Here is a 15,399-nt window from a genome sequence, read left to right as displayed (position 1 = left end):
TACTTAGTACAACATCCTTTTCCAGTTATAACAGCTTTTAAACGTGAAGCATAGCTTGACACAAGTGTCTTGCAGCGATCTACGGGTATCTTCGCCCATTCTTCATGGGAAAAAGCCTCCAGTCCAGTCCCATTCTTAGGCTTGCGCGCTGCAACTGCTTTCTTTAAGTCCCACCAGAGGTTCTCAATCGGATTTAAGTCTAGTGACTGCGATGGCCACTTCAAAATGTTCCAGCCTTTAATCTGCAACCATGCTCTAGTGGACTTGGAGGTATGCTTGGGATCATTGTCCTGTTGAAAGGTCCAACGTCTCCCAAGCCTCAGGTTTGTGATGGACTGCATCACATTTTCATCCAATATCTCCTGGTACTGAAGAGAATTCATGGTACCTTGCACACGCTGAAGCTTCCCTGTACCTGTAGAAGCAAAACAGCCCCAAAGCATGATTGACCCCCCGCCATGCTTCACAGTAGGCAAGGTGTTCTTTTCTTCATAGGCCTTGTTCTTCCTCCTCCAAACATAGCGTTGATCCATGGGCCCAAACAGTTCTCATTTTGTTTCATCAGTCCACAGAACACTTTTGTGGTTTGTCCACATGACTTTTGGCATACTGCAGTCGACTCTTCTTATTCTTTGGAGACACAAGGGGGTGCGCTTGGGAGTTCTGGCATGGAGGCCTTCATTACGCAGTGTGCGCCTTATTGTCTGAGCTGAAACTTCAGTACCCACATCTGACAGATCTTTTTTCAGTTCCTCAGCAGTCACACGGGGACTTTTCTCCACTTTGCGCTTCAGGTAGCGCACAGCAGTCGAAGTCGGCATCTTCTTTCTGCCACGACCAGGTAACGTTTCAACAGTGCCCTTTGCCTTGAATTTGCGAATGATGCTTCCTATGGTGTCTCTTGGTATGTGTAACATCTTTGCAATCTTCTTATAGCCATTGCCCTTCCTGTGAAGAGAAATCACCTCTTCTCTTGTCTTCCTGGACCATTCTCTTGACTTCACCATGTTTGTAAACACACCAGTAAATGTCTAGAAGGAGCTGAGTATCACAGTCCTTTTACATCTGCCTAATTGGTGCTTATTATGCTTGATTGCTGCTCCTTGACATCCACAGGTGTTTTCAATACCTGATCGAAAACACTTGAATGAACCTCTGTTCTTAAGAGTGGTAGTCTTTAAGGGGTTGAATAATTGTGTCAATGAAGAAATCACAAAAAAATCATTTAATACTGTATTACAAAAACAATTGATGTCATTTTAGTTGCATTTGGTTCTTTAAGATTTCATTCTGAAAACAATTACAAATGTACACTAAATTCCCTAAAACCCTTTACAGCATTGGGGGTTGAATAATTTTGAACACAACTGTATATACTCCTACAGGACCACCTCCTCTTCTTACATATTCCTGTCAGACCTTCGTCTACTCTTATATCCTCCTGCAGAACCACCTTCCCCATCTCTTATATCTTCCTGTGGGATCTTCTTCTCCTTGTATGTCTTCCTGCAGAACTGCCTCCTCTTCTTACATCTTCCTGTGGGACCTTCTTCTACTCTTATGACTTCCTGCAGAACCGCCTCCTCCTCTTACATCTTCCTGCAGGAACTTCTTCTCCTCTTATGTCCTACAGCAAAACCGCCACCTCCACTTACATCTTCCTGTGGGATCTTCTTCTCTCTTATGTCCTCCTGCAAAACCGCCTCCTCCTCTTCCATCTTCCTGTAGGACCTTCTTCTCCTCTTATGTCCTCCTGCTGAACCTCCTCCTCCTCTTACATCGTCCTGTGGGACCTTCTTCTCCACTTATATACTCCTGCAGAACCGCCTCCTCATCTTACATCTTCCTGTGGGACCTTGTTCTCCTTTTATAAACAGCTGAGGAACTGCCTCCTCCTCTTACATTTTCCTGTGGGACCTTCTTCTCCTCTCATGTTCTCCTGCAGAACCGCCTTCTCCTCTTACATCTTCCAGTGGGACCTTCTTCTCCTCTCATATCCTCCTGCAGAGACTGCCTCCTCCTCCTCCTCTTACATCTTCCTGTCTTCCTGCAGGAACTATTTCTCCTCTTATGTCATCCTGCAGAACTGCCTCCTCCTCATACATCTTCCTTCTCCTCTTATGTCATCCTGCAGAACTGCCTCCTCCTCATACATCTTGCTGTGGGACCTTCTTTTCCTCTTATATACTCCTACAGGACCACCTCCTCTTCTTACATATTCCCGTTGGACCTTTTTCTCCTCATATGTCCTCCTGCTGAACCACCTCCTCCTCTTACATCTTCCTGTGGGACCTTCTTCTCCTCTTATAAACATCTGCAGAACTGCCTCCTCCTTTTACATTTTCCTGTGGGACCTTCTTCTCCTTTTATGTCCTCCTGCAGAACTGCCTCCTCCTATTACATCTTCCTGTTTGACCTTCTTCTCTTCTTATGACCTCCTGCAGAAGTGCATCATCCTCTTACATCTTCCTGCAGGACCTTCTTCTCCTCCTATGTCCTCCTGCAGAACTGCCTCCTCCTCTTACATCTTCCTGTGGGACCTTCTTCTCCTCCTATGTCCTCCTGCAGAACTGCCTCCTCCTCTTACATCTTCCTGTGGGACCTTCTTCTCCTCTTATGTCATCCTGCAGAACTGCCTCCTCCTCATACATCTTCCTGTGGGACCTTCTTCTCCTCTTATGTCATCCTGCAGAACTGCCTCCTCCTCATACATCTTCCTGTGGGACCTTCTTCTCCTCTTATGTCATCCTGCAGAACTGCCTCCTCCTCTTACATCTACCTGTGGGACCTTCTTCTCCACTTATATACTCCTGCAGAACCGCCTCCTCATCTTACATCTTCCTGTGGGACCTTGTTCTCCTTTTATAAACAGCTGAGGAACTGCCTCCTCCTCTTACATTTTCCTGTGGGACCTTCTTCTCCTCTCATGTTCTCCTGCAGAACCGCCTTCTCCTCTTACATCTTCCTGTGGGACCTTCTTCTCCTCTCATATCCTCCTGCAGAGACTGCCTCCTCCTCCTCCTCTTACATCTTCCTGTCTTCCTGCACTATTCTTCAGGATCAGTGGGTAATGGCTGATAACAGAAAGCCCCCTCCCACATTTTGTGCAGATCTGCTGATTACTAGCTGAATCCACCTAGGATGGTGCTCATTGATTTTATGTTCTGGAAAGCGTCCAAGGCTTGGCCCCGTGTGTGCGGCCCATTTCTCTCCAGTACAGACCAGTAATTACACTGGACGCTAAACTGCTGTTTGAAGCCTTTGTGTGGGGGAATTAATCCGCAGTGCTGGAAACGAGAGAGCTGGCTCCATTACACGCTACCTGTAAACTACGACATGAAAGGCAGGATTAAAGCGTCTGCTGACTAAACCTTCACCATCTGAGTCTTTTCACATGCACCACATAACACTCCACCAGTAACGGGGCTCCAGCCTCCAGCAGATACAAACACATGCAGTATAGCTTTACAAGCCTGCTGGACCCACTGTCCAAAATAACTGGGGCCTCCGGCACAGAGCCCCGCCCCCGCTGATGACATCACTGATATAATGACATGTGATCAGACATGAGATCACACACCTTATACTACAGGAACATCTATTACTGCTGACAACCTGCCTGTATATCCTGTCTGAGAGGTAGTCACAGCCCCGCCCCCGCTGATGACATCACTGATATAATGACATGTGATCAGACATGAGATCACACACCTTATACTACAGGAACATCTATTACTGCTGACAACCTGCCTGTATATCCTGTCTGAGAGGTAGTCACAGCCCCGCCCCCTGCTGATGACATCACTGATATAATGACATGTGATCAGACATGAGATCCACACCTTATACTACAGGAACATCTATTACTGCTGACAACCTGCCTGTATATCCTGTCTGAGAGGTAGTCACAGCCCCGCCCACTGCTGATGACATCACCGATATAATGACATGTGATCAGACATGAGATCCACACCTTATACTATAGGAACATCTATTACTGCTGACAACCTGCCTGTATATCCTGTCTGAGAGGTAGTCACAGCCCCGCCCCCTGCTGATGACATCACTGATATAATGACATGTGATCAGACATGAGATCACACACCTTATACTACAGGAACATCTATTACTGCTGACAACCTGCCTGTATATCCTGTCTGAGAGGTAGTCACAGCCCCGCCCCCTGCTGATGACATCACTGATATAATGACATGTGATCAGACATGTGATCACACACCTTATACTACAGGAACATCTATTACTGCTGACAACCTGCCTGTATATCCTGTCTGAGAGGTTGTCACAGCCCCGCCCCCCGCTGATGACATCACTGATATAATGACATGTGATCAGACATGAGATCACACACCTTATACTACAGGAACATCTATTACTGCTGACAACCTGCCTGTATATCCTGTCTGAGAGGAAGTCACAGCCCCGCCCCCTGCTGATGACATCACTGATATGACATGTGATCAGACATGAGATCACACACCTTATACTATAGGAACATCTATTACTGCTGACAACCTGCCTGTATATCCTGTCTGAGAGGTAGTCACAGCCCCGCCCCCTGCTGATGACATCACTGATATAATGACATGTGATCAGACATGAGATCACACACCTTATACTACAGGAACATCTATTACTGCTGACAACCTGCCTGTATATCCTGTCTGAGAGGAAGTCACAGCCCCGCCCCCTGCTGATGACATCACTGATATGACATGTGATCAGACATGAGATCACACACCTTATACTACAGGAACATCTATTACTGCTGACAACCTGCCTGTATATCCTGTCTGAGAGGTAGTCACAGCCCCGCCCCCTGCTGATGACATCACTGATATAATGACATGTGATCAGACATGAGATCACACATCTTATACTACAGGAACATCTATTACTGCTGACAACCTGCCTGTATATCCTGTCTGAGAGGTAGTCACAGCCCCGCCCCCTGCTGATGACATCACTGATATAATGACATGTGATCAGACATGAGATCACACACTTTATACTACAGGAACATCTATTACTGCTGACAACCTGCCTGTATATCCTGTCTGAGAGGTAGTCACAGCCCCGCCCCCTGCTGATGACATCACTGATATAATGACATGTGATCAGACATGAGATCCTCACACCTTATACTACAGGAACATCTATTACTGCTGACAACCTGCCTGTATATCCTGTCTGAGAGGTTGTCACAGCCCCGCCCCCTGCTGATGACATCACTGATATAATGACATGTGATCAGACATGAGATCACACACCTTATACTACAGGAACATCTATTACTGCTGACAACCTGCCTGTGTATCCTGTCTGAGAGGTAGTCACAGCCCCGCCCCCTGCTGATGACATCACTGATATACTGACATGTGATCAGATATGAGATCACACACCTTATACTACAGGAACATCTATTACTGCTGACAACCTGCCTGTATATCCTGTCTGAGAGGTAGTCACAGCCCCGCCCCCCGCTGATGACATCACTGATATAATGACATGTGATCAGACATGAGATCACACACCTTATACTACAGGAACATCTATTACTGCTGACAACCTGCCTGTACATCCTGTCTGAGAGGTAGTCACAGCCCCGTCCCCTGCTGATGACATCACTGATATAATGACATGTGATCAGACATGAGATCACACACCTTATACTACAGGAACATCTATTACTGCTGACAACCTGCCTGTATATCCTGTCTGAGAGGTAGTCACAGCCCCGCCCCCTGCTGATGACATCACTGATATAATGACATGTGATCAGACATGAGATCCTCACCTTATACTACAGGAACATCTATTACTGCTGACAACCTGCCTGTATATCCTGTCTGAGAGGTAGTCACAGCCCCGCCCCCTGCTGATGACATCACTGATATAATGACATGTGATCACAGACATGAGATCACACACCTTATACTACAGGAACATCTATCACTGCTGACAACCTGCCTTTATATCCTGTCTGAGAGGTAGTCACAGCCCCGCCCCCTGCTGATGACATCACTGATATAATGACATGTGATCACAGACATGAGATCACACACCTTATACTACAGGAACATCTATTACTGCTGACAACCTGCCTGTATATCCTGTCTGAGAGGTAGTCACAGCCCCGCCCCCTGCTGATGACATCACTGGTATAATGACATGTGATCAGACATGAGATCACACCCCTTATACTACAGGAACATCTATTACTGCTGACAACCTGCCTGTATATCCTGTCTGAGAGGTAGTCACAGCCCCGCCCCCTGCTGATGACATCACTGATATAATGACATGTGATCAGACATGAGATCACACACCTTATACTACAGGAACATCTATTACTGCTGACAACCTGCCTGTATATCCTGTCTGAGAGGTAGTCACAGCCCCGCCCCCTGCTGATGACATCACTGATATAATGACATGTGATCAGACATGAGATCCTCACCTTATACTACAGGAACATCTATTACTGCTGACAACCTGCCTGTATATCCTGTCTGAGAGGTAGTCACAGCCCCGCCCCCTGCTGATGACATCACTGATATAATGACATGTGATCAGACATGAGATCACACACCTTATACTACAGGAACATCTATTACTGCTGACAACCTGCCTATATATCCTGTCTGAGAGGTAGTCACAGCCCCGCCTCCTGCTGATGACATCACTGATATAATGACATGTGATCAGACATGAGATCACACACCTTATACTACAGGAACATCTATTACTGCTGACAACCTGCCTGTATATCCTGTGTGAGAGGTAGTCACAGCCCCGCCCCCTGCTGATGACATCACTGATATAATGACATGTGATCAGACATGAGATCACACACCTTATACTACAGGAACATCTATTACTGCTGACAACCTGCCTGTGTATCCTGTCTGAGAGGTTGTCACAGCCCCGCCTCCTGCTGATGACATCACTGATATAATGACATGTGATCAGACATGAGATCACACATCTTATACTACAGGAACATCTATTACTGCTGACAACCTGCCTGTATATCCTGTCTGAGAGGTAGTCACAGCCCCGCCCCCTGCTGATGACATCACTGATATAATGACATGTGATCAGACATGAGATCCTCACACCTTATACTACAGGAACATCTATTACTGCTGACAACCTGCCTGTATATCCTGTCTGAGAGGTTGTCACAGCCCCGCCCCCTGCTGATGACATCACTGATATAATGACATGTGATCAGACATGAGATCACACACCTTATACTACAGGAACATCTATTACTGCTGACAACCTGCCTGTATATCCTGTCTGAGAGGTAGTCACAGCCCCGCCCCCTGCTGATGACATCACTGATATAATGACATGTGATCAGACATGAGATCACACACCTTATACTACAGGAACATCTATTACTGCTGACAACCTGCCTGTATATCCTGTCTGAGAGGTAGTCACAGCCCCGCCCCCTGCTGATGACATCACTGATATAATGACATGTGATCAGACATGAGATCCACACCTTATACTACAGGAACATCTATTACTGCTGACAACCTGCCTGTGTATCCTGTCTGAGAGGTAGTCACAGCCCCGCCCCCTGCTGATGACATCACTGATATAATGACATGAGATCACAGACCTTATACTACAGGAACATCTATTACTGCTGACAACCTGCCTGTATATCCTGTCTGAGAGGTAGTCACAGCCCCGCCCCCTGCTGATGACATCACTGATATAATGACATGTGATCAGACATGAGATCACACACCTTATACTACAGGAACATCTATTACTGCTGACAACCTGCCTGTATATCCTGTCTGAGAGGTAGTCACAGCCCCGCCCCCTGCTGATGACATCACTGATATAATGACATGTGATCAGACATGAGATCCACACCTTATACTACAGGAACATCTATTACTGCTGACAACCTGCCTGTATATCATGTCTGAGAGGTTGTCACAGCCCCGCCCCCTGCTGATGACATCACTGATATAATGACATGTGATCAGACATGAGATCACACACCTTATACTACAGGAACATCTATTACTGCTGACAACCTGCCTGTATATCCTGTCTGAGAGGTAGTCACAGCCCCGCCCCCTGCTGATGACATCACTGATATAATGACATGTGATCAGACATGAGATCACACACCTTATACTACAGGAACATCTATTTCTGCTGACAACCTGCCTGTATATCCTGTCTGAGAGGTAGTCACAGCCCCGCCCCCTGCTGATGACATCACTGATATAATGACATGTGATCAGACATGAGATCCACACCTTATACTACAGGAACATCTATTACTGCTGACAACCTGCCTGTATATCCTGTCTGAGAGGTAGTCACAGCCCCGCCCCCTGCTGATGACATCACTGATATACTGACATGTGATCAGACATGAGATCCACACACCTTATACTACAGGAACATCTATTACTGCTGACAACCTGCCTGTATATCCTGTCTGAGAGGTAGTCACAGCCCCGCCCCCTGCTGATGACATCACTGATATAATGACATGTGATCAGACATGAGATCACACACCTTATACTACAGGAACATCTATTCATCTATTACTGCTGACAACCTGCCTGTATATCCTGTCTGAGAGGTAGTCACAGCCCCGCCCCCTGCTGATGACATCACTGATATAATGACATGTGATCAGACATGAGATCACACACCTTATACTACAGGAACATCTATTACTACTGACAACCTGCCTGTATATCATGTCTGAGAGGTAGTCACAGCCCCGCCCCCTGCTGATGACATCTTTCCCGGGAGCTGATCTGGGTGGCTATGAGAGGATCTTGCTGGAGTTGGCTGTTTGCGTCTTGGGGTAACCTGTGGTGACGATAATTGGGGGGTATCTGCCGGTCTCTGGCTGTTTATCGCCACAGTTTGAATTGAACTTTAAATGAAAAGTCCTATCTCCATAAGTGGTAATAATTGGAGTCATCTGGCGGTGGCGGCGGCGGCTTGTGGAATTCATTAGCACAGATTAACATATAAAGTGGCTGCGATATCTGGTAGCAAACGCTGAGGTTTCAGGGCCCTAATTCAGCGCGGAATGAGCAGCGCCTCCGATATTAGGAACTATGACATTTTTAATTCACACAAAGCTTCCAGAATAGGAGCAGCTCCCCCGCAGATAACGGAGGCCGCCGCCGCCGCACCGTCCCCACTTGTATCACTGTTACTCCTTCCCGCTCCTTCTTCTTTCTTTTTTTTTCTTAAGCTCAGCAAAGAAAGCTAATTATCCCCGGCACAAGGAGACGGCCAAAAATAATACGATTACGGAGAATCATTTGCCAATATAATTACAAGCAAATTGGGTACACACAATCGTCAGATACATGGATTGCTTGACCTGGGTGAGCACGTGAAATAAAGCCGCGACTACAGCCGCCGTCAGCGCGGTTTTATCATCTCTAAGTGGTGTTTGCGCAGCCAGCTCAATTTGCATGTGTAATGTGGCTATACAAATTGACAACAAGTAAATTATGCAGGGAGATGGGCCGGGGCGGCGGGCTCGGCCAGCGCACACAGCTCTCTTCATTTTGAAAACCCAGTGAGACGTGAAGCTCACACCACCGCCGAGCGCTGACAATCCTCAGACTTATTGTCTCCTAAAATGTCATTACCGCTATTATTTGTGCAGCTAATTCAGTTATTAATAGATAATTCATCCACCTATAAAGGCTGCAGCAGCGGCTGCTCTCGGCTTGGGTGCTGCCTCAAAGGTGTGATGAAGGCAGAGTTGGGTGCCACATGATCAGTTAGTGTGATGAGGGTGGAGTTGGGTGCTGCACACTCAGGAGGTATGGTGGTCGTGGAGTTGGGTGCTGCATACTCAGGAGGTCTGATGGTGGTGGAGTTGGGTGATGCATGCTTAGGAGGTGTGATGGTGGTGGAGTTGGGTGATGCATGCTCAGGAGGTCTGATGGTGGTGGAGTTCATTGCTGCATGCTCAGGAGGTCTGATAGTGATGGAGTTGACTGCTGCATGATCACAACGTCTGATGGCGGTGGGGTTGGGTGCTGCCTCAAAGGTGTGATGAAGGTGGAGTTTGGTGCCACATGATCAGTAAGTGTGATGAGGGTGGAGTTGGGTGCTGCATGCTCAGGAGGTCTGATGGTGGTGGAGTTGGGTGCTGCATGCTCAGGAGGTCTGATGGTGGTGGAGTTGGCTGCTGCATGCTCAGGAGGCCTGATAGTGATGGAGTTGACTGCTGCATGATCACAACGTCTGATGGCGGTGGGGTTGGGTGCTGCATGCTTAGGAGGTCTGATGGTGGTGGAGTTGGGTGCTGCCTAAAAGGTGTGATGAAGTGGAGTTTGGTGCCACATGATCAGTAAGTGTGATGAGGGTGGAGTTGGGTGCTGCACACTCAGAAGGTGTGGTGGTCGTGGAGTTGGGTGCTGCATACTCAGGAGGTCTGATTGTGGTGGAGTTGGGAGCTGCACACTCAGGAGGTCTGATTGTGGTGGAGTTGGGAGCTGCACACTCAGGAGGTCTGTTGTTGGTGTAGTTGGGTGCTGCATGCACAGGAGGTCTGATGGTGGTGGATTTGGGTGATGCATGCTCAGGAGGTCTGATGGTGGTGGAGTTGGGTGCAGCATGCTCAGGAGTTCTGATAATGGTGGAGTTGGGTACTGTATGCTCAGAAGGTTTAATGGTGATGGATTGGAGTGCTGCTCACTCAGGAGGTGTGATGGTGGTGGAGTTGGGTGCAGCATGCTCATGAGTTCTGATGGTGGTGGAGTTGGGTACTGTACGCTCAGAAGGTTTAATGGTGATGGATTTGGGTGATGCACACACAGGAGGTCTGATGGTGGACTTGGGTGCTGCATGCCCATGAGGTCTGATGGTGGTGGAGTATGGTGCCGCATGCTCATGAGGTCTGATAGTGGTGGAGTTGGGTGTTGCACGCTCAAGAGGTCTGATGGTGGTGGATTGGGTGTGGCATGCTCAGGAGGTCTGATGGTGATGGAGTTGGGTGATGCACACTCAGGAGGTGTGATGGTGGTCGAGATGGGACCTGCACACTCAGGAGGTGTTATGGGGGTGGAGTTGGGTGCTGCATGCTCAGTAGGTCTGATTGTGGTGAATTTGGGTGCTGCAAAATCAAGAGGTCTGATGGTGATGGAGTTGGGAGCTGCATGCTCAGGAGGACTGATGGTGGTTGAGTTTGGTACTGAACACTCAGAAGGTTTAATGGTGATGGATTTGGGTGATGCTCACTCAGGAGGTGTGATGGTGGTGGAGTTGGGTGCTGCACGTTTAGGAGGTCTGATCATGATGGAGTTGCCTGCTGCATGCTCAGGAGGTCTGATGGTGATGGAGTGGAGTGCTGCATGCTCAGGAGGTCTGAAACTGGTGGAGTTGGGTGCAGCATGCTCAGGAGATCTGATGGTGGTGGAGTTGGCTGCTGCATGCTCAGCTGGTCTGATAGTGATGGAGTGGAGTGCAGCATGCTCAGTAGGTCTGTGGGTGGTGGAGTTGGGAGCTGCATGCTCAGGGGGTCTTAAAGTGGCGGAGTTGGTTGCTTCACACTCAGGAGATCTTATTGTGGGGAATTTGGGTGCTGCACACTCAAGAGGTCTGATGGTGATGGAGTTGAGTGCTGCATGCTCACAAGGTCTGATGGCAGTGGTGTTGGGTGATGCATGCTCAGGAGGTCTGACGGTGGTGGAGTTGGGTGCAGAATGCTCAGGAGGTCTGATGGTGGAGTTGGGTACTGCACGCTCACAAGGTCTAATGGTGGTGGATTTGGGTGCTGCTCACTCAGGTATTCTGATGGTGGTGGAGTTGGCTGCTGCATGCTCAGGAGGTCTGATGGTGGTGGAGTTGGATGCTGCATGCTCAGGAGGTCTGATGGTGGTGGAGTTGAGTGCTGCATGCTCACAAGGTCTGATGGCAGTGGTGTTGGGTGATGCATGCTCAGGAGGTCTGACGGTGGTGGAGTTGGGTACTGCACGCTCAGAAGTTTTAATGGTGGTGGAATTGGTTGCTGCTCACTCAGGAGGTGTGATGTGGTGGAGATGGGTGCTGCATGCTCAGGAGGTCTGATGGTGGTGGAGTTGGGTGCAGCATGCTCAGGAGGTCTGATGGTGGTGGAGTTGGGTGCTGCATGCTCAGGAGGTAAGATAGTGGTGCAGTTGGGTACTGCACGCTCAGAACGTTAAATGGTGGTGGATTTAGGTGCTGCTCACTCTGGACGTGTGATGGTGGTGGAGTTGGCTGCTGCATGCTCAGGAGGTCTGATGGTGATGGAGTTGAGTGCTGCATGATCAGGAGGTCTGATGGTGGTGGAGTTGGGTGCAGAATGCTCAGGAGGTCTGATGGTGGAGTTGGGTACTGCACGCTCACAAGGTCTAATGGTGGTGGATTTGGGTGCTGCTCACTCAGGTATTCTGATGGTGGTGGAGTTGGCTGCTGCATGCTCAGGAGGACTGATGGTGGTGGAGTTGGATGCTGCATGCTCAGGAGGTCTGATGGTGGTGGAGTTGGATGCTGCATGCTCAGGAGGTCTGATGGTGGTGGAGTTGGATGATGCATGCTCAGGAGGTCTGATAGTGGTGGAGTGCTGCATGCTCAGGAGGTCTGATTTTGGTGGTTGGGTGCTGCATGCTCAAGAGGTCTGAAATTGGTGGAGTTGGTTGCTTCTCACTGAGGAGGTCTGATTGTGGTGAATTTGGGTGCTGCACACTCAAGAGGTCTGATGGTGATGGAGTTAAGTGCTGCACGCTCACAAGGTCTGATGGCGGTGGTGTTGGGTGGTGCATGCTCAGGAGGTTTTATGGTGGTGGATTTTTGGTGCTGCATGCTCAGTAGGTCTGTGGGTGGTGGAGTTGGGTGCTGCATGCTCAGGAGGTCTAAAAGTGGTGGAGTTGGTTGCTTCACACTCAGGAGATCGTATTGTAGTGAATTTGGGTGTTGCACACTCAAGAGGTCTGATGGTGATGGAGTTGAGTGCTGCATGCTCAGGAGGTCTGATGGTGGTGGAGTTGGATGATGCATGCTCAGGAGGTCTGATAGTGGTGGAGTGCTGCATGCTCAGGAGGTCTGATTTTGGTGGTTGGGTGCTGCATGCTCAAGAGGTCTGAAATTGGTGGAGTTGGTTGCTTCTCACTGAGGAGGTCTGATTGTGGTGAATTTGGGTGCTGCACACTCAAGAGGTCTGATGGTGATGGAGTTAAGTGCTGCACGCTCACAAGGTCTGATGGCGGTGGTGTTGGGTGGTGCATGCTCAGGAGGTTTTATGGTGGTGGATTTTTGGTGCTGCATGCTCAGTAGGTCTGTGGGTGGTGGAGTTGGGTGCTGCATGCTCAGGAGGTCTAAAAGTGGTGGAGTTGGTTGCTTCACACTCAGGAGATCGTATTGTAGTGAATTTGGGTGTTGCACACTCAAGAGGTCTGATGGTGATGGAGTTGAGTGCTGCATGCTCACAAGGTCTAATGGCTGTGGTGTTGAGTGCTGCATGCTCACAAGGTCTAATGGCTGTGGTGTTGTGTGGTGCATGCTCAGGAGGTCTGATGGTGGTGGACTTTGCTGCTGCATGCTGAGCGGGTCTGATGGTGTTGCAGTTTGATTGATAGGTCCTGTGTGTGATCACATTTATGCTGCCTGGTCCTGTCAGAGGGCGCAGTAGTTTCAGAGAGAGCAGAGCCTCTAGGTGTACTGGTACCTGTAACAATTTGGTCACACCTGGTATTTGCTGTGTATAGGGTTCCCACCCCAGTCGTATTATAATAGAAATCACAGCAGTGGAGAAGATTACTTAAATTGCGTTTTATTTTGTGATACAGTGAAATGCGGCAACAACGTGTTAACGCGTTTTCGGATACATTAGCCTTCATCAGACACAGTGCCGCTTGATGATGAGATCTTAAGGTAGAAAGAAACACTCAAAAGGTAAGGTGCTGTCAGCACCAGGGGTTCTGTGTGCCGCAGTTTAAGGAATCTTCTCCACTGCTGTGGTGTAATGGTACCACCATTTTTCCCAGTAATGCGGACACACATTAATATATGACCAACACAGATGCCTTCAGCTGAGAAGAGCACATGGATCGGGTCAGCCAATGTCAGAGGGACAGATCTGCTGACAGGGGCCCTTTACTTGCACCGGAACAGACTTCATGGCTAATTGCCTTGGTTTTTGCTGCTTTGGGCCGCACTGTGTCAATGTCTTCTCTGAAGGCCCTTTTTGCACATGTAGTTTTGGTGCATTTTTTGGTACATAATGATCTGATTCTCTAAGCATTCATTAATGATAGGAGCATCAGCCCGGTCTGGAGATCATCTCCTCATAAGGAACCACCACAAAGCTTCATAGCAATGAGCACCACAAAGGCGTTCCTTCTCCACCACGTTCCTGCTGCCGAGTGATGAGAGATGATGGCAAGAGATGGAGGCGTCCCACCCACTCGTCAAGTACCAACAGAAGCCCCTTTAGGCACAATATCATGGAGTGTATGACGGTAGAGTCTGCTGCCCACCTCCTCCCAGCCATCAGCGTGCCACCTGATTATAGTCACAGAGCCCCCAGCCACAGCATCCGGACAACAGAAGGCACCATAGTGCCCCCTTAACAAGGAAAGCCACTTACCCATTCTGCCCTAGACATGGTACCCCAATAAAAGTGCCCACCATAGTGCCCCCATAACAATGACAGCCACTTGTCACTTCTACCCTAGACATGGTACCCCCATAACAGTGCCCACCATAGTGCCCCCATAACAATGACAGCCACTTGTCACTTCTACCCTAGACATGGTACCTCCAAACCAGTGCCCACCATAGTGGCCCCATAACAATGACAGCCACTTATCACTTCTACCCTAGACATGGTACCCCCATAACAGTGCCCACCATAGTGGCCCCATAACAATGACAGCCACTTGTCACTTCTACCCTAGACATGGTACCCCCATAACAGTGCCCACCATAGTGGCCCCATAACAATGACAGCCACTTGTCACTTCTACCCTAGACATGGTACCCCCATAACAGTGCCCACCATAGTGCCCCCTTAACAATGAAAGCCACTTACCCATTCTTCCCTAGACATGGTACCCCCATAACAGTGCCCACCATAGTGGCCCCATAACAATGACAGCCACTTATCACTTCTACCCTAGACATGGTACCCCCATAACAGTGCCCACCATAGTGCCCCCATAACAATGACAGCCACTTATTACTTCTACCCTAGACATGGTACCCCCATAACAGTGCCCACCATAGTGCCCCCATAACAGTGACAGCCACTTGTTACTTCTACCCTAGACATGGTACCTCCATAACAGTGCCCACCATAGTGTCTCCATAACAGTGACAGCCACTTGTCACTTCTACCCT

This window comes from Bufo bufo, chromosome 6 (genome assembly GCF_905171765.1).
Source record: "Bufo bufo chromosome 6, aBufBuf1.1, whole genome shotgun sequence".
Lineage (NCBI taxonomy): Eukaryota > Metazoa > Chordata > Amphibia > Anura > Bufonidae > Bufo > Bufo bufo.
Note: the sequence above shows the minus strand (reverse complement) of the source record.